Genomic DNA, 22212 nt, shown 5'->3' with positions numbered 1-22212 from the left:
CCTTCCAAGCCATCCAATTTTGAAGTAACACTTATCATGAGTTAGAAATGGTAGGTCTTTAGTGTCTGCGTGTCTGGTAACTTGAGAAATATTTAGATAAACTTTGGTTAGAATGATAGCAAATACCAGAGTTAGCTCCCCTTAATTGTTAATTTCTAGTGCATTGTAACCAAATTTTATCTCCAATTACCAGAACAGGACAATGAAACGAAAGGTATATTTGTGCATAATTATACATTTTGAACATAAATTAATGTCAGCCTGAGTGGGTTTTTATTTGTCATGTGATTCGGAATGTACATGCTGCTTCGTAGTCAAATCAAAATTAAAATTTCACACACATCAAACGCAAAGATACAAACTGTCATTGTCCTGACTTGTTACATGCTTTTTCAAAGTAACTGAGGTATCGTGATAAATGCATAATGATATATCAGTCATAAGTTTATCAAATGTTACAGTATACTGATTTTCATCTTTGGATTTTCCGGGCACATATATTTATCGTTATTTCGTGGGGTTGGTGTCCATGTTAGCACTCACACGAATCTATGCATAACTGAAATTTTGTAAAAAAAAGTAAAAGTTTACCTCGTAAAATTAGAAAATAATGAATCATCACTTGTATTATGAAGATACCTTAAAAAATGTACCGAAGTTCCATGATATACTTTACTTTACAATCAAGGCAAAAATGTATATGATCGACGAGTCACAGTTGCTTTTAAACCATGTTTTCGTAATTATGTATTTGAGATAAACGAAAATATTTTAGAATTACCATGTCAGAACTTGTATTTTCTTGTTTTTTTAATACACAAATATGATGTGATTATAACTCGACGATATAATATCGATTGGCATTAGCCTCTGAAGCATTAAAAACATTGAAAGTATTGAAATCTGAAGACTATACTTTATTTATATTGACAACAATGAACAATTTGAAACTAGAATGCTTTTTTTGTTTTTTTCTGATATTTTGACTGAGAATGCAATAGCATTACAGGTAATGCGTATTCCTTGGTGTATGTTTGTAACCTTGATTAGTTTTTTCTTTATCGATTTGGGTTTTTTTCATAATGCGTAGAAAATGGTTTTGCGTGTTTTAGTCTACTTTTGTGTGTTTCTGTTTCAGAAAGAGAGGGCGTGAAATAGATGTTTTTATGGTGAACATCACCTACAGCTATAAAATGCAAAAGGTTCTACAGCTACAGCAATATTTTCCTAGAAAATTCTAATTATTTTGCAAATGTACTAATTCTATTTCTTTATTGATCTCTTTTAACTGAGAACTGGCATGTAGTTCATCCAAATTATTTGATATTTTTATATTAACTTGCCGTATTAGTTATCTTATTTTATTTCTAGGTATTTTCAATGGTAGCATAAATGTTTGTATTGTTAGATCTTTTACATATTTCGTTGTCTTTTACAGATAACCAGATTTGTTTTTTTCAAAGCGCTGATGTAATTTGATCGAAATCTAGTAAACATTTTGGCTAAAACTAGGGTGGCAATTAGTCTTGAAGTAAAATAAGAGTGTGTGTTCCAGCTAGAAAGCTTCATTGTCACTCTTCAAAAAGGAGGACAATCAAGTTTGTTTTGCAGATTTTTTCATGTTCATGTGCAAATAATTATTTTGTACATCTTATGTGCAAATAGTATTTTTTTTGCATGTGCATGCGCATGCGCAAAACTATTTTTTTATGTGTATGTGCATAATTATATATCAATATACTAAATAAATAAATGATTGGGAATACGTTAAAGTAATAAAAAGTCAAGAGAATTTCCGAATGCAATTTGGTTCCGAAAAATATCTTTCACGCTTTGTGCATGCAGACTCCACGCGGCCTTCACGTGATTTTACTATTTTTAGAATAATTGCATAGTAACCAAATGCACTTGATTCAACCTTTACTTATTATGTAACATTTTTGACCTGGTCGAGATTAATGTCCTATAATAAGAACCCATGCAGCTTTCACCTGATTCTCTATTTATAGAAAAATGTCAGAGTAACCTGTTAATATGAACTTGATTGATTCTTATCATGCTATTTAAATGTAGCGCCTAAATAAATATCATATTAACAGAATTTGTAGTGTCAGATGTTATATTAATTTATCTATGGCATCTTAAACTGTAAATGCATACTATAAGCTTTTATTCCCCAATATAAAAATAGAGGCTAATAGGGTGGTAAAGTATCAAGAAATTTAAAGAGAATAATTAAACAAAAATAAAGAATACAGACCCAGTGAAAATACTTTTTTCACAAATTGCAGGACCCCGAAAGATAGTGAAAAATGTCACTCTCCCCATGAAATGATCCCAGATAATGATCATGAAATTCAATGAAAAATTTGTCCTTTCTAATAATTTAGTCAAGGTCAAATCTACATTTTCTCTCTCATCACATTATCTCTATAAAACAGTTATTATTGTTCAATTATGTTCATTCATAAAATCACAGCATCCACAATTGTATGGCGGACTAATATTTTTTTAATTACGTCATCTGAGTTCCTCGTCTCAAGCCCACTAGGGATATATATCTTTTTTTTTAAATAACAAATATTTTATTCAATCATTTCCTGATTTATAATTACCTTAGTAGCCCTTGTCGCATACTTATGGGCCCCTGTTTTTTTTAACAAGCCTCACTTGACCAAGAAAAATATCAAATGAGTTTATACAATAGTTTTACATACATAATTATATTTCAGTAACCAATAAAATTGATTGTTCACATCTGATAAGATCACTGTATAAAATCACTACCGTTTATCCGGTTCACTGAAAAAACATGTGTTGATTTAAACTGCATGATGTGAATTTTTCACAGAAAAACGTTCATATTTTCGTTTTACATTTCGATAACTAAATATGCCGTTAAAAAAATAATAATTAATCAAATCAATTTCGACTTGTAACCTTTCAAAAAGCTATTCGATTAATGGACATGTTAAAGTGCATCAAGGTTTTGGAACTGACAAAAAGAAAAACAAAACCAAAACGAGTGAAAAAAAGAAACATGATATGACATTTTCGTGTTTCATTCAATTTATAATGTTTATCAAAAGTACAATACACGATTGTTAGTGAACATCTGCGCCTTAAAGCAACAAGTTTAAGTATATAGGAAAACAGCATTACCCGGGGGTGCATTTGCATATGCAAAATATCTACAACGGTAATATAAAATTGTATTTTCATCAAACAATGCCGAGTAGCATGGCCCCCTGAGCTGTTCCCCCGTTCCTGGTGAATCCCACTGCTGGTGCATTCGTCGACGAGGTTATCACCAGCCCAGTAGACAGCACTTCTGAGTTGACATGACTTTCGATTATATGGTCATTTCTGATAAATCCACAATAAAATTGTAATCTGAGCGTCAATAAAAAATCTTATGTAGATCAAACGCCCTTCTGGCGTATAAAATGATAAGCCTTGTACCTTTGAGATCTATTTACACTACTCTGTCGATGACACTGCTGGTGTACGTTTCCTCCCAGAAGGTATCACTAACTCAGTAGTCTGTACTTCGATGTTGATATAGTAAGTTTTCTGCATTACCTTTTTTGCAAAAGTATTCTTTGGTTATGCAAAATACTAAACATTTTTGGAATTTGTGTTCTCAATGCTGTTCATCTTATACTTGTTAGGCTTGCTTACTATTTTGATCTGAGCGTCACTGACGAGTGTTATGTAGACGACACGCGCGTTTGTTGTATCAAATTATAAGGCTTATACCTTTGATTACATATATAACTTTAAATACATTAGGACTGAGATGTAGAGTAGCCTGATTTGCAATTATACTACAACTTCAAATTTATATGAATTTTAATGATACAATAAACTGTTAATAAAAAAAAAATATATACATATCCTTAACAGTAATTTAGTTTTAAATGAAATATGCCACCTGTCTATACTAACAACATTGCGATAAGAGAACGTGCCTACTAATTGAATTGTCATTGATATGGTTATATTTATAAATTAACTGTTTACAAAATTTTGAATATTTGAAATATTAAGGCTTTTTTTCCTCGGGCATAGAATACCTTAGCTGTATTTGGCAAAATATTTAGGAATTTTGGTCCTCAATGCTCCTCAACTTCGTACTGTATTTGGCATTTTTAACTTTTTTTGGATGTTTATGAAAGTCGTCTCCGATATATTTTTTATTCTGTGTGACTGGGATGGAGAGTAGATTCATTGGAAGTGATACCATATTTTCTCTATTTACATAAATTAAACAGGAGACTTTAATAACTAACAACGAGTGGTAAATGAGTTTGTTTGTACAATATATTGCCGACTGAAGGATGAATGACTGGTAGTAACGTTTATATTTTATAAGTTTTAATTTACATGGGAAAACAAATTCGATTAAGTTATATTGAAAGAGTTGGGAACTTCAGTCTTATCATTAATTTTTCAGAATATCGATTTAAAGACGATGATATAATTACAAATTCAACGCTAAACATTAAAAAAATTAAAGAAATCGGGAGCAAAGACCTCAAATTCACATATAAGTATGGAGTCTTCTAAGAACATAATCATCAGTACAATTTTAAGAAGACAAGAATTAAAAATCATAACTGGTTGAATTTAGTAGACTGGAAGTATGTTTTTTTCTTGAAGAGCGTCCTCGTGAGTTCCATTTAAAAAAAAATCACAGGAAAGATAATTAACTACTTTATGTATGTACTAGATGCAACATCAATTTCAATTTCTACCTTTGACAAAAGTATCTTAAGTTAATAATAGAAATATAAAAAAAAGTAATTTGTGTACACCTGTTACCTACCGACGTGTCTGAAAATCCGATATAAACTTTATAGATTATACATATAAAATAGAAATTAATGACACGAAAACACTATTTCAATGTCAACATATTTCCAATATTAGTAGGTGTTTTATCTATTCGAAACTTTATTTGTGAGACTTTCACCATTTAAATTTGATCAAATCACTATTACACAGTTAAAACCAAAAACTATAACATGTAATAGTAACGAAAACACTAAAATGGCACTTTTATTATAAAGTTAAAGTGCATAAAAAAATCAAACATTAACAATAAACTATGTAACTAAATTATGTCGTCTTATAGGCTCTAGATAAAATGTTGTAATTCAGAACGGATTTCATGCAACAAATGTTAACTAGAGGCTCTAAAGAGCCTGTGTCGCTCACCTAAGTAAATGTGAATATTAAACAAAGGAAGCAGATTGATTCATGACAAAATTGTTTTTTGGTGATGGTGATGTGTTTGTACATCTTTCTTTACTGAACATTCTTGCTGCTTACAATTATATCCTAAATGGGGTCAACTGATAATTTCTGTCATGTTGACTTATTTGTAAATTTTACTTTTCTGAACATTATTGCTGTTTACAGTTTATCTCTATCTATAATAATATTCAAGATAATAACCAAAAACAGTAAAATTGCCTTAAAATGACCAATTTAGGGGCAGCAACACAACACTGGGTTGTCTGATTCATCAGAAAATTTCAGGGCAGATAGATCTTGACCTGATAAACAATTTAACTATAGTCAGATTTGCTCTAAATGCTTTGGTTTTTAAGTTATGAGCCAAAAACTGCATTTTACCCCTATGTTCTACTTTTAGCCATGGCGGCCATCTTTGTTTGATGGCCGGGTCACTGGACACATTTTTTAAACTAGAAACCACAAAGATGTTTGTGGCCAAGTTTGGATTAACTTTGACCAAGTAGTTTTAGAAGAGAAGATTTTTGTAACAGATTACGAAGATATACGAAAAATGGTTAAAAATTGACTAAAAAGGGCAATAACTCCTAAATGGGGTCAACTGATAATTTCTGTCATGTTTGACTTATTTGTAAATTTTACTTTTCTGAACATTATTGCTGTTTACAGTTTATCTCTATCTATAATAATATTCAAGATAATAACCAAAAACAGTAAAATTGCCTTAAAATGACCAATTTAGGGGCAGCAACACAACACTGGGTTGTCTGATTCATCTGAAAATTTCAGGGCAGATAGATCTTGACCTGATAAACAATTTAACCATAGTCAGATTTTTGCTCTAAATGCTTTGGTTTTTGAGTTATGAGCCAAAAACTGCATTTTACCCCTATGTTTTATTTTTAGCCATGGCGGCCATCTTGGATGGTTGGCCGGGTCAAAAAACACAAACTTTAAACTAGATACATCAATGATGATTGTGGCCAAGTTTGGATTAATTTGGCTCGGTAGTTTCAGAGGAGAAGATTTTTGTAAAAGATCATGGATATTTACGAAAAATGGTTAAAAATTGACTATAAAGGGCAATAACTCCTAAAGGGGTCAACTGACCATTTTGGTCATGTTGACTTATTTGTAAATCTTACTTTGCTGAACATTATTGCTGTTTACAGTTTATCTCCATCTATAATAATATTCAAGATGATAACCAAAAACAGTAAAATTTCCTTACAATTACCAGTTTAGGGGCAGCAGCCCAACAATGGGTTGTCTGATTCATCTGAAAATTTCAGGGCAGATAGATCTTGACCTGATAAACAATTTAACTCCTGTCAGATTTGCTCTAAATGCTTTGGTTTTTGAGTTATGAGCCAAAAACTGCATTTTACCCCTGTTCTATTTTTAGCCATGGCGGCCATCATGGATGGTTGGCCGGGTCAAAAAACACAAACTTAAAACTAGATACATCAATGATGATTGTGGCCAAGTTTGGTTTAATTTGGCCCAGTAGTTTCAGAGGAGAAGATTTTTGTAAAAGTGAACGACGACAGACGACGGACGACGACAGAGGACGGACGACGGACGCCGGACGCCAAGTGATGGGAAAAGCTCACTTGGCCTTTTATGCCAGGTGAGCTAAAAAGATCGACAGCATATATAAATAAGTCTTACTAAGACTTGTTACTTTGCAAAAATTTAAAATCAAGTAAAGGAGGATTTAAGTGGATTTCATTGATTTTAGATCCACAGGCTATTTTATTAAACTTTTGACATTTTCAATATAGACAAAAGCTGTCTCTAAATTTTTTTGGCACAATCAATGTATCTTAATATAGTTTATAAACTTTAAATGGCACGTCAAACATTTCAATATTAAAACAAATATATACTGATCATCAAAAGAAACGATATAAGACTTTTTTTACAAATTAGAGATAAATTTTCCATTCAGTGGACCTATATTGAAGGTAGTAATAATCAATCATTATGGAAATATAAATCCGTTAAAAAAAAAAAAATCTTTCCTTTCGTGACGTTTTTTTCGCGTTTTTTTTTGTTTTTTACAAAATTTACATAAAACGACAATTTTAAAAAAAGAAGTTCCAAATAATGATGCCAACCTCTTATGTAAAGGTAAAGACAGTGTTTGCCATCAAGTTGTTTTTAAAAATCATACAGTTTCTTCGTTTATTTGTTAAGCAAAGTTTGTCCCCACGAGAAATCGTTAACATGTATACATTATCAACTGATTTACCATAGACAGTATGTGTAAAGTGATATTCAAAAAGCGGTAACAATCTTAAAACTTATCCGAAAGGTTCCAAATTTACTGTGTTTTGTTTTCATATCTAAAGCATTGATTTGAGACGAAAATAAACAAAATATTTTTGCATTTTTTGAGATTTCAAAAAGCAATTTTTTTCCCAAAAATTAAAAAAAAAAAATATTTCAACCCATTACTTACAACATGAACATTACTTGATTATCATATTGAATATTTTTAAACAAATTTGAAATTCTATTTAGAACTTAGAAAATTATGTCTCGATTTTTTATTCAACTTTCCGCAAAACTAATTTGCACCCTACGATCGTTTACACTGAATTTAGATCCTTTCCGACAGGTTTTGATTTTCATTATCACATGTTAATACATTGCAAATGAAAGCTTTTTTAAAAAGGTGTATCTCATTTTTTCTTATATTTAATACTTTTTGATAAATTTTATTTCAGAGTCGTGTATCGTTTCTTTTATTGACTAGTATATTTAAAAGAATCTATATTTAAAACTTACCAATACATATGCATTATTTTTCTGTTTATTTTCATCATTTCGAATATATATTCAATATTCATCTATGTATATTTATAAAAAATAAAATAATATACATTACATAGATGTGGTAAAATTTATATATTCAATAGTAAATGTAATGTGTAAAAGTTTTAGAACATTTGGTTGAGACAAACTAAACTCCGTGTTGAAGGCCGTACTTTAACCTATAATGGTTTACTTTTTAAATTGTTATTTGGATGGAGAGTTGTCTCTTAGGCACTCACACCACATCTTCCTATATCTATTTGAGAACAGAAATAAATTTCGGGGACGGACGGAACGGACATACGGACGGGTCGGACTAGGGCCAAAGCGGAGAGGGGCATAATGGTGCTACTTTTGTATGAACTGTCCGTTTGTCTGTTTAACCGTACAACTTATCTGAATGTTCGAAATAACACAAACCACAGACAGGTATAAACACTAAATTGAAATAAAATAATCGATATCTATGGCTTGCACAATGATAGAACTGAAAAGAATGAGCATTTGATAACAGTTTACGTCTCGAGCCGTAAGACCATCATTACATTCATTTTGTAACGGATGGATGTTTCCTATCTAAATACGATATTTCTTGTCAATCGAAAAAGAAATATTTCAAATGAAAATCGTTTTCTATAAAGGAAATACCAAAGTGTATATGAAATGAAAATAAAATCAACTGAAACATTTTATTATTATCCCGTAATTAAAGAAAACCGGTAAAAATCGCCTTAACCAAAACTACCGCAGTGAAAGTACATAATAATCAAACATTGCAATATAACTGGTATACTAAATTATGTCGTCGTACATGCTCTATATAATACGTTGATATTCAGAACAGATTAAATACAACAAATGTTACACAAATCGACAGCATATGAGAGTAAAATAATAAATGAAATATGATTCACAAGTAGGTGCTTAAATAACGAGTAAGTTATCAGTTGAATCTTTGTCAAATATAATTGTTGCAATCCTATTTGCTTCAATAGAAACTAAAAATCAAGCAGGATTCAAATCATGCCAGTCTGAATTTACGTATGACATTGATGACTTGAGACTTTTAGCAAACTTTCTTTGAAGTACTGTCAATTTGACTGATTTCTGTTGATAATTGGTAAAATATTTTGTTCTAAACATGCACCATGGTATAAAATATTCATACGTCACAGTTGATAAAGTTTCTTCTTGGACTACATCGATTTGCTGGAGTGACAAAAAAAAATACAAATGTGCTCGTATAGTATTGATTCAAACGTTGGTTAACACTATGACTTAGACCTGTACAATGTATCTTGTGTTTTTGTTGGGATTTTAGGAACTTTGTATCGATACGATGATTAGAGTCCTTTTAACTGATTTGTAAGGTGTGTTTTTGAGTTGATCTGAACAAGGTTAGGGGTGGATGTTTGAACCAAACAACATGCTAATGCCCGCCTATTCTGTAGTTGTATGCACTTATTCGAGAGCGTGTTATTAAGTTGTTCACTGGTTGACGTTTGTTGTTTATAACAAATTTGTTTTTGTTAATTGTTTTGTTCATAAATCAGGGCGTGAGTTTTCTCGTTAACTTTAGTTTTAAGTCGTTGTTTATTATGCTTGTATATCGTACTTTGATGTCTAGGTTTCATGCTTTGTACACGGCCGTACAGTTACCGATAGTCATTTACTTCTTTTGTGTTTTGTTTTTAAAGAACGGTTGTCTTATTGCAATATTTAAAAAAAAAGAAAAAGACTTATTAATAAAATTAAAATTTATCTATGTTTAATTGCTTTCTCTACGAATCAACAGATCATCCTGCATGAATATACCAGCGGCAGAAACAGAAACAAATAAGTTGATGCCCCCATCGAACACACAGCTGATGTATCTGAATTATATATCGCTGAAAAGAGAAAATTGTGAACTTTCAAATTTTATCAGTTTATGTTATTCTAAGAAGTGGTCGGAATTTTGCATAATATAGGTTAAAAGTCACATATTTCATATTATTTTTTCAAAAATTATCTTAACTGTTAATTTTATATTGCACAATAAATGTATCATATAAGGTTAAAAACTTCATATGGCACGACAAAGGTTTCAATATTAAAACAAATAAATTGATTAAAAAATATATATATTTTTTAAAATTCATATGCAATATTAATCTATATATATTTATAAAATGATATTTAAAAAAAAGATTGGGAATAAAAACCATATTTAATAGTATTGCATTCTGGGTAATATTTGTAATTATAATGACAATTAAAACAAAGTATAAAAAAAAAGAATTTGACTGTATAAATGAGATTAAATGCCGTTCGTTTTCTCGTTTGAATTGTTTTACATTGTCCTATCGGGGCCTTTTATAGCTTGGCTCATTGTTGAAGGCCGTACGGTGACCTATATTTGTTTATATCTGTGTCATTTTGGTCTTTTGTGGATAGTTGTCTCATTGACAATCATACCACATCTTTCTTTTTATAATTTATGTTTAACAGAAATGACAATTGCATGTTTCTGAATTTGCAAAATATTATAAAAAGAAATGGAAAATCTGTATATAGGCCAAAGATGCCCCATCTTTTAAATATGCAAGAATTAACTTCCACATACAGGTACACTTTGTAATGCCAATATGAGGCTAACTAAAGATACAGAACGGAGACAAAAAATCAGAAAGTTTTCAATTTAAAAAGGACCATAACTCATGAACGGACCGCACATCCATAATTAGATTAATAGTGTAACGGATTGATGTTTCCTATCTAATTTAAATAATTCTTGTAAATCGAACAAGGAATGTTTCAAATGAAAATATCTTTATAAAGTAAATACAAATTTGAAAGTGAATATGAATTAAAAAAAAAAGAGTATTTTTATTTTTATCCCGTAATTTAAGGAAACCGTTGAAAATAATGTCAACTACTGAAGTGAAACGGTTCTTTAAATTGTAATAGTAAACAAAAAATAATTTATGTCGCTTTTTATCATTCATACTATATTTGTACATTTGCATTTTTGCCGTTAAATTGTGAATAGAAATAATATTTAAGTGTATCAGTGATTGTGTCTTATTCACTAAAGATACATTTTTACAGAAATTTTACTTTTACCTTTAAAGTAATTTTATAGGAAACCTCTAATTAAAAAAAATATGCATTATGTACAAATACTTATAAACACATCAAATTCTTTAATTTGTCCACATTAAGAAGAAGTTTACTTATTTTTAATTGCTTTCTTCCAGGAAGCAATTCGCCGACATATTTTCCGTATGCATAGTGACCTGAGCGTAACCCTCTTCGTTAAAATCCAGTGATTGCAATACGCATGGACCAAATTTAAAACTCATGAATGGACCGCACATCCATAATTTCATTAATTGTGTAACGGATTGATGTTTTCTATCTAAATTAAATAATTCTTGAAAATGGAACAAGGAATGTTTCAAATGAAAATGTTTTTATAAAGTAAATACCATGGACCTAGGCCTGTCAGGCCTGTCATTAAAATAAGCAAACATCTAATTGTACATGTTAACCATGTGCTCAATACCCGTGCTTTTTATTATTTGTTTACTATAAGGTGACAATCGGTTAACTTCGGTTTCAAAACACGGCATTTAATGAGCAGCCATATTTGTTAAATCATAACAGACAGAGAGGAAAAAATGACGATTATACAATACATTTGCGTAAAAAATGAGAAAATCGTGCACATAGGACTAAGTTTATGATATATACATGTATTGGTTCTAGAATCTGATAAACATTATTTTTCACAATTCACTCGTTTCATATGACTTTGTAAAAAAGATATTAATAACACTTACACAATAAAAACGTGACAATAAAAGTTGCAAAACATTTAAGGCAATGTAAGGATGATAATACACACATATTTTATGTTAAATAGAATAAGAAAAATATTTATATTTTCAGTTGTACCCCAGTCCCACTAGGCCACGATCGCAATACGATCTGTGAAAAAATGCAAATTTTAATGATCGTAGTGCGATCGTGTAGATCGCAGTAAGGTCGTATCGCGGTCGTGGTGAGGTCTTCAAGATCGTGAAGAGCGTGGTCAACTTTGAAACAAAACAATCGTGGTGCGGTCGTGGCGAAATCAGGTCGTAGTAGAAGCGAAGTGAGAGCGCACTAAAATCGAAGTAAGATCGCAAAGGTCGCTGTACAATCGTAGCGAAAGCGTGATTCTATACGGAGAGACTGCGCTACGATCACAGAACGACGTTATCACGACCTTACCACGACCATCACGTTCTCACTGCCACCCACCTACGCTTCCACTACGACTATAACAAAAAATAAATTTAGATCGTGGTGAGGTCGCGGTATGAGTGGCATGAACATGTTAATTTTCGTTGCTTTCACGATGCTACTACGTCCTAATTACGCTTCTACAACGATCGCGCTTCGATTAAACCACGTTCTCACCGCGCTTATTCTGCGACCTCATTACGCTTATAAAGATCTTTCTACGCTCTTCACGTTCTCATTACGACCATACCACGAGTTATCCGATTGCAACACGATCTTACTGCGATTATAGCACGTTCTTACCACGATTATACTACGTTCATACCGCGATCTTACTACGTTCTCAGCAATACCGTCAATATCGTGTTTCATATCAATATAGTTCCATTCCTTCTATTTCTGATTAAAACGGAGATTTCTCGGAAACAATACAGTCATGCCACCACAATTTACTAGAATACGTGGGCGTGGTGGTAGGGGTTGATGTAGAGGTAGAGGCAATGGGAGCAAAGTATGAACATCATACTAAACTCCAAATAGTACACAAGAAACTAAAATTTTAAATAGTACTTACAAAAGACTAAAAAGGCCAGAGGCTCCTGACTTGGGACAGGCGCAAAAATATTGGGGTTTAACATGTTTGTGAGAACTCAACCCTCCCCCTATACCTCTAGCCAATGAAGAAAAGTAAACGCATACCAATACGCCCAAGTTCAAGTTCAGTTCAAGAGAAGTCCGAATCCGATGTCAGAAGATGTGACTAAAAAAAATAAACAAAATGACAATAATACATAAATAACAACAGACTACTAGCAGTTAACTGACATGCCAGCTCCAGACTTCAATTAAACTGATACTATACACATAAGTATTATAATATCAAGAGATGTCGGAACGACCAATCAAACCTAAATTACAACCTATTGCTGGTCCATAAAGCTCAAATGACGATATTTTAGTGAACGATAGAAGAGATGACACAGATGTGTCAATATATATAGGAAGATGTGGTATGAGTGCCAATGAGACAACTCTCCATCAACGTAAAAATCTATAAAAGTAAACCATTATAGGCAAAGGTACGGCCTTCAATACGGAGCCTTGGCTCACACCGAACAGCACGCTATAAAGGGTCCCCCAAAAAATACTAATGTTAAACCATTCAAACGGGAAAAACCAACGGTCTAATCTATATAAAAAGGAGACGCATGGTTGAGCCGTTAGAGCAAATGGATAAATACATTCAGACAAACAAAATCTAGGGAGTTTTTTTTTATATATTTTATGTGAAAATAACAATAAAAATGATGGTCGTAGTTTGATCGTAAAAAGGTCGTGAGAAGAGCGTGATGAGGACGGCAAGGGCGTGCTAGAATAGTACTATGGTCGTGAACAGCGTGGTAAAGTCGTAGAGGTAGCGTAGTTGGGTCGCGGTGAGAACGTGATGATCGTAGTAAGGTCGTTATAACGTCGCTGTGAGATCGTAGCGCAATATCTCCGAATAGAATCACGCTCTCGCTACGATTGTACAGCGACCTTTGCGATCTTACTACGATTTTAGTGCGCTCTCACTGCGCTTCTACTACGACCTAATTTCGCCACGACCACACCACGATTGTTTTGAACATGTTCAAAGTTGGCCACGCTCTTCGCGATCTTGAAGACCTCACCACGACCGTGGTACGACCTTACTGCGACCTACACGATCGTACCACGATCATCAACATTGGCATTTTTTTCACAGATCGTAGTGCGATCGTGGCCTAGTGGGACTGGGGTATTAGACCATTGTTTTTCCCGTTTTAATGGTTTAACACTAGTAATATTTTGGATCCTTTTTATCGTGTTGATTAATATGAGCCACGCCTCCGTGTTGAAGGCCGTACCTTGGCCTATAATGGTTTTATGAATTGTTACTTGGATGGAGAGTTGTCTCATTGGGACTCATACCACATCTTCCTGTATACATTGATACATCTATGTCTTCTCTGCTATCGTTCACTAAACTATCGTCATTGAGCTTTATTGACCAGCAACAGGTTGTAATTTAGATTGGATCGGTCGGTCCGACATCTCTGCTTGATCAGGACTCGTTACTTTGCTCCCTCTGCCTCTATATCAACTCTTACCACCATGCCCACGTGTTCTGGTAGATTTTGGTGGCATGACTGTATTGTTTCCGAAAAATCTATGATTTAATCAGAAATAGAAGGAATTGAACTGTATTGATATGGAACACAATGTTGACGTTATTGCTGAGAACGTAGTATAATCGTGGTAAGAACGTGTTATAATCGTGGTAAGAACGTGTTATAATCGTGGTAAGAACGTGTTATAATCGCAGTAAGATCGTGTTACAATCGGATAACTCGTGGTATGGTCGTAATGAGAACGTGAAGAGCGTAAAAAGATCTTGATAAGCGTAGTGAGGTCGAAGAATAAGCGCGGTGAGAACGTGGTATAATCGTAGCGGGATCTTTGTAGAAGCGTAGAGAGGACGTAGTAGCATCGTGAAAGCAACGAAAATTTACATTTTCATGCCGCTCATACCGCGACCTCACCACGATCTAAATTTATTTTAGATCGCGGTGAGCGTGGTGCGATCGTGGTCTAGTGGGACTAGGTCTAAAAAGCTTAATTTATCAAATAAAAACCACCTTAGAGTTAACAAAACAAAAACACATATCATACAATAATACACAATTAGCTGACTTCACAAATATGACAACAGATATGTATAGTCATCAAATATTTTTTTCATTTGTTATTTTTACTGTATGAAAAAGCTTTATTATTTAAGAATTATTGTTTCATTAAAATCAATTCAAATTAACTGAATACACTAGGAATTATACTTCTTTCCAACAGCTTTGTCATTTGGTTGTTTTTATATACGCGCACGTTAATATCTTCTATACTTGACAAATCTTAAAATCTCAAAAATCGTTCATGCGTTACTACACATGTTTGGTGACATTAAATTCAGTATTTTTATAAATCTTGATAATTTAGTCCATTTCACGTTGTGTTGACAAGGAGAATATGCAAATTTCAATTTGATAAGAATATGTGCTTGAAAATCAACATGTGTTGTATTTCATTTTTGCCATATATATAAAAAAAAAGAAGATGTGGTATGATTGGCAATGAGACAACTATCCACAAAAGACCAAAATGACACAAACAATAACAATTATAGGTCACCGTACGGCCTTCAACAATGAGCAAAGCCCATACCGCATATAGTCAGCTATAAAAGGCCCCGATAAGACAATGTAAAACAATTCAAACGAGAAAACTAACGGCCTTATTTATGTAAAAAAATGAATAGATATGCTTATGACAGTTTTTTATAATAACACGTAACAATGTTACCATCCATTCAATACTAAATGCATATTTTTATTAAAAATTATATCCATCCTCGCGATCGACTGTCTTGGATGTTCTGACTAATTATTTATAATCATGTCATTAAAATTTTTTGCATCTATGTTTGAATATGTTAAACATCAGATACCTTATTTCAACATTATAATAAGTGTAAACCAAAGTCAATGTTTGACGTTGGTAAACGTTGCAAGATACTATAAATGGTTACTTTGTATTTACCTGATTTATTTAACACAAATATGCTGTGAATCCAATTGGTATCATTATACAGAACATTCGGTGTGGATCCTTGTGTTTTAGTTACCATTAACAACTGATTGAAATTAGAATAATATATGTTATTGTCAAAGACACCAATACCATAGTATCTTCTACGATCATGTGTTGAAATAATCATGTTTACATCTGAACCATCAACTTTAGCTGATTTCATATCACCATCATAATTAATCCAATAAAGTCTTCTTTCTTCATTGTCTACAATTTTTTTTAAACAAATGATAGAGAAATAACAACTCGGTCTTATATCAATAATATATATAAGAGTATCGCAGTTTTTAAAATCGATTGAAGCCAAATATTGCAGAATTCAGATTGTTTTGAAAAGATCTTCATCGTACACATTGAAGCCAACATAAAATGTGTTGCCATTATCAAATATTAACATTTACAGAACTTGCAGCGTTATGCTTTATCGTATGACAGAACCCTGAATGATTGGTGAGTGATCGGTAATAGATCGATAAACAATCGGTTATTAGTTATCCATTTATCCATTGAATCCGTTAGATACATTAAATATGTTATTATGTGACAACAGTCTTCATCGATCAGTAAACTAATTATATGCAAGGATCGAACAAATATATACAATCAAAATTGTTATATAAAACTTACCATACAGTATTTATATGGGTGTAGACTTAACAAGATTTTTTTTAAAAATTAAACTTATTTTATTAACAATCACCTGTTACATCAACCCTCAGTTCCCAAGTTGTCGGGGAAAAAGCAAATGAGGAAAAAAAACTCCCACTATTAATTATTAACATCAACCTTTATAAATATTAGCTATCCTTGTACAAATGACATTATATACATGTACCTGCAATCATTATTGATCTATATATCTATACCTCTCACCATATCTAATTATTTGAATAAAGTATGTTTGTTATCTTTATTTCTCTCTCACAAAGGCTACCTGTATTTATTAAGCAGTTTCAATTTTATCGTACATCAAGTCTTTTGTTATGTTAATTTCAATCACATTAAATTTCTGGTCGAGTGATCATTTACCACGTGCGATTAGTTAAAGGGATGTGTAATTCATTCATAAAAAAAAATATTAATGATTTTGATTCCCAATAAGGATTTATTTCAAAGATATGCTGAGTTAATATTTGTTAATAATATGAACCTGTTGATACAATATGTCTTGTTACAATTAGATAATATACATGAATAACATACACAATAGAAATTACATGCAGGGAGTTGAGAGCAGTGTACATATTATTATTCAATCAGAATCAAAGAGGTCATTGCACTGACCTGACCATGCAAAATATATATTTATATACAAAACATTTCAACCATAGTAGAAAAAAAGGCTTCAATTTTCTTATTCGGTTTAAGATATTTGAGCAAAATTTGCATTTCATGTTTTATCATATTTAAAATCACCGATTTACGTATCTCTTTCTTTTGATATTTTGCGATATTTCTAGTTTTCCAGATAACCCATTTCGTGATAAGAAGCACCGTATCTAAATTTTGGGTATAAGATGCATCTGCATAAATGACCACAAAAATTATACTTTTTTTGTAATTTTTAGTCAGTCCAGAAAATTAAAAGTTCTTTATAATTATTTGGACATTTGTATTTGCCTAAAACATGTAGTGTCCGAAGAAGAACATATAAAAAAAGTCTGTATCATATTTTTCGTCTACTGGCGTTAACCAGTATTTTCCTATTGAATTCCATTTTTGTGATTTTGTGTTGACAATACTGTACATACTTTTCACTTGTATTGATTTAATAAAGTCCCTTAAGTTTATCATTCCTATCCCCCCTTTTCTTTCAGTAAACAGCACACAGTTCTAGCGATTTGGTTTGTTTTCCCATCCCATATATAGAACCATATAATATTATTTATTTGTTTTCCGTTTATATCCGTTGTACCCCTAATGCTTTCACAGGACGCGTAGACCATTTAATTTTGTTAAATTTTGGTTTTTTATTTCACCACTTGCCTCAATACATGCCAACAGTCTTATCCATATTCATTTTAGCCCCCGAAGCATTTTCGTGCAGTTTTTAAAAGTTTTAAATGTTTCTTCGATAGACTCCTTGCTTTTATTAAAGAGTTGAGTATCGTCAGCAAACATATTTAGCTTTTTTTCAATATATCCCCCAGTTCTAGTAGGAAGTTTTATTCCGTCTATAAGAGGACTGTTTCTAATTGATGCTGCAAGTGGTTCTGCTTTTTTACCCAACTCCTGAATTTTTCCCCAAACCCCAATTTTAATAAGCAAAAATCGATCCATTTCCATTCCGCCCTATCAAATGCTTTTTGTTAAAAATAATATCGCACCCTCCTCATCTTCTAATTCACAACAATCTATAACATCTTGTAATAATATATTGCCTTGAAAAATATTGCGCCCTTTGACAAACCTTTTTTGATCGAAATCAATTATTTGCGGTAATACATTTTTTAACCTTTCCGCGAGTACTTTGGAAATAATTTTATAGTCCATGTTCAAGAGCGTTATAGGACGCCAATTTGTTATGTCTTCTCTCTCACCAGACTTAAACATAAGTGTGATCATACCTCTATATTGAGATTCACAGACCAAATTGTTGACAAAGATTTCCTTAATAACTGCCACGAAGTAGTCCTTTATCAAATACCAATACATTTTGTTAAATTCATTTACAATTCCGTCTTCCCCAGGGGATTTATCAGGTTTCAAAATTGTAATGGCCTTACTCATGTCATCCAAAGTTATTTCCATTTCACACATTTTTTTTATTTTCTTCGTTTAGTTTATGGTCTATATTCTGTAAAAAGTAAAAACACAAAAATACTGAAATCCGAGAAAAATTAAAAAAAGAAAATCCAAAATCAAACGGCAAAATCAAAAGTCCAAACACATCAAACGAATGGATTATAATAGATTATCTACAGCCTCCCTATCCCAACCCTCTGACGTAAATATTTTTTTGAAGAAAGATACTTGTTCTTCTAAAATAGATTCTATATCATTTTATACTTTCCGTCTGCACCTTTTATTCTAGACCATAATTTTCCGCGCCCCTCTATTTTTCTAGTTTAAAGGAGTACCCTGTAGATTTTTCGCCTTTCTCGTACCAATTAATCTTAGACTAATTCTGACTGCCTCGGCTTTTTGTCAAAATAGTCTTTTGTTTTACCTTTTAAATCATTTAATTTGTTTTCATTATTTGTAAGATCGGTTCCCGTAATTTTATCCAACTTTTTTTCCCACTCCTTTCTTTTTTTTCTGTAACGTTTAATTGCTTCTTCTATAATAATACGTTTTATTTTTACTTAGTTTCCTCCAAACATTCAAGACTATTTTCAAACTTATTATATTTCAATTTCCAGTTTTCCCAAAAGCTTTCGAACGTATTTCTAAATAAATCCGATTGAATAACTGATGAGTTCATTTTCCACGTTCCGGGACCGCGTTCTGGTTCATTAGTTTTTTTATTTCATGAATACACCGTCGTGGTCACTGAACGGAAAATAAACTATGTTTGCCTGTTGCGATTTATATTGAAGCTCACTACTCATAAAGATATAATCAATTCGTGACCTCGAGTTAACCGACAAAAAGTATATTGTTTGTCTTTAGGGTATCGTTTTCTCCACACGTCTATTAACTCGTTATGCTCGACAAATGTTTTTAATTCAAGCGATCTAATGTCTTCCCGAAATGGCACCGGTTTTCGATCTAAGTTTTTTATAAGAGCACAGTTAAAATCCCAGAGAACGATATTTCTATTATTGTTATCAATAAGAATATGTTTTTCAAAATATAATTTTCTGTCACCAGCCAAATTGGGAGTAAACATATTGTGAATACAAAAAATATTTTTTTCCTGGAGTTTTAACATGTACAGAAATTGTTCTACCATTACTATCTAGGTCGTTTTTAGAGATTTCAAACTTAATTTTTTCTGAAAAAAGGATCGCTACCACTTTTGAATTACTTGATCCATGATTCCAAAAACTGTCCCCCTTCCATTCATTTTTTTTCATTTTGTTTCGACCTCGCTGGAGCTATGTGTTTCTTGCAAGCATATTACGTGAATATTTTTCTTTTTACAGCAATTAAAAACAGCATTTATTATTTACCATACCATTGACATTTAAACTAACAATTGAAATTTACATAATACAAAGTTATGGTAAAATAATGCTTTGTTATTGTTTATTAATCATAAGTTCTACAGATATGTAAAAATAATTTATACACAATATATATATAGAAAGTCACTCACAATTACAAACGTCACATTAATTACTACAAATAATCATGGAATCTTGTTTTCTTCTATCAACATGATAATTATATTTCACTATCTGATAACACATTGGTAATTTCATAGTGTACGTTGGTTAACATACATAATGTTTTAATCCACAAATGACTGCATCAAGATGAGTAAATATTTGAAAATTTATTAGTATTTTTTAAATATTTTTTACTCAGAGCTCTGAAAACCAGGACTTGGCACATCAAGGGCACAAACATCCTCCTCAACAAGAAAATTAACGACTGGGAAGATTTTTATTTCAGACGACATCCAGTGTGCAAAAAGTCAAACTTTAAAATCTATATTCAATTGAATCATGTTAGATAGCTAACTTGTTAAATGACACTGACATTGATAAGCAGCAAGTTAACAACGCGATACATGTAAAACGTATGTCCGATAAACATAAATGATATTAAGATCTCCATAGTGACACTTCTGGACGGAATAGACCAGGCGGTAACAAGATACGTGCAATTAAAAATTTTGATACCGATAATAGATGTAATATGTTTTATGATTTAACTTTTGTTTTATAATAGCTTTTTGAAAATGTGTCATAGCTTGTTCTTTCTTATCAGTCCCTAATAATTCTTTTTGAAATGCCATTAATATTATAAACAAGAGTGCACACACTGAAATGTCTCACCTTCTTAACTAATCATTGATATTATGTTGATAGTCCTTAGTATAAAGCTTTATTACAACAGTCACATAAACTTAACATTAACCAAGATAGCTAAACAAAGAATAATGAACCATGAAGATGAGGTCAAGATCAGATGAACCATGCCAGGCAGACAACTAACAATGCTTCCATACATTAAATATAGTTGACCTATTACCTATAATTTACGACAAATAGACCTAAACACAAAAACTTAACACTGTGCAATGAACCGTGAAATTAAGGTCATGGTCAAATAAAGCGTGCGGGACTAACATATAGATCATAAAATATTTCCATAGATAAAAAGACCAAAACTCAAAAACTTCACTATAACCACTGAACCGTGAAAATAAGGTCAAGGACAAATGACATCTGCCCGCTAGACATGTACACCTTACAATCATTCCATACAACAAATATAGTACACCTATTGCATAAAGTGTAAGAAAAACAGACCAAAACACAAAAATTTAACCTTAACCACTGAACCATAAAAATGAGGTCAAGGTCAGATGACACCTGCCAGTTGGACATGTACAGCTTATAGTCCTTCCATACACCGAATATACTAGACCTATTGCTTATAGTATCTGCGATATGGACTTGACGACCAAAACTTAACCTTGTTCACTGATCCATGAAATGAGGTCTAGGTCAATTGAAAACTGTCTGACGGGCATGAGAACTTTGCAAGGTACGCGCATACCAAATATAGTAATCATATTACTTATAATAAGAGGGAATTCAGCAGTAAAAAAATCTGATTTTTTTTTCAAGTGGTCACTGAACCATGAAAATGAGGTCAAGGACATTGGACATGTAACTGACGGAAACTTTGTAACATGAGGCATCTATATACAAAGTATGAAGCATCCAGGTCTTCCTGCTTCTAAAATTTAAAGCTTTTAAGAAGTTAGCTAACGCCGCCGCCGCCGGATCACTATCCCTATGTCGAGCTTTCTGCAACAAAAGTTGCAGGCTCGACAAAAAGAGAACTTTTACAATGTGAAATGTGTACACTGTATTATTGATGGTGAGATATTAATAAATCATTATTGTATTGTATTGTACTGCATATCACAAGCCAAGTAGTCGTAGTAGAAGTAGTAGACATGAATTATCATTAATATTGTTATATTTATAAATTAACTGTTAACAAAATTTTGAATTTTTGAAATACTACGACTTTTCTACCTCAGGCATAGATTACCTTAGCTGTATTTGGCAAAAGTTT

This window comes from Mytilus trossulus, chromosome 14 (assembly GCF_036588685.1).
Source record: "Mytilus trossulus isolate FHL-02 chromosome 14, PNRI_Mtr1.1.1.hap1, whole genome shotgun sequence".
In the NCBI taxonomy this organism is placed as follows: Eukaryota; Metazoa; Mollusca; class Bivalvia; order Mytilida; family Mytilidae; genus Mytilus; species Mytilus trossulus.
Note: the sequence above shows the minus strand (reverse complement) of the source record.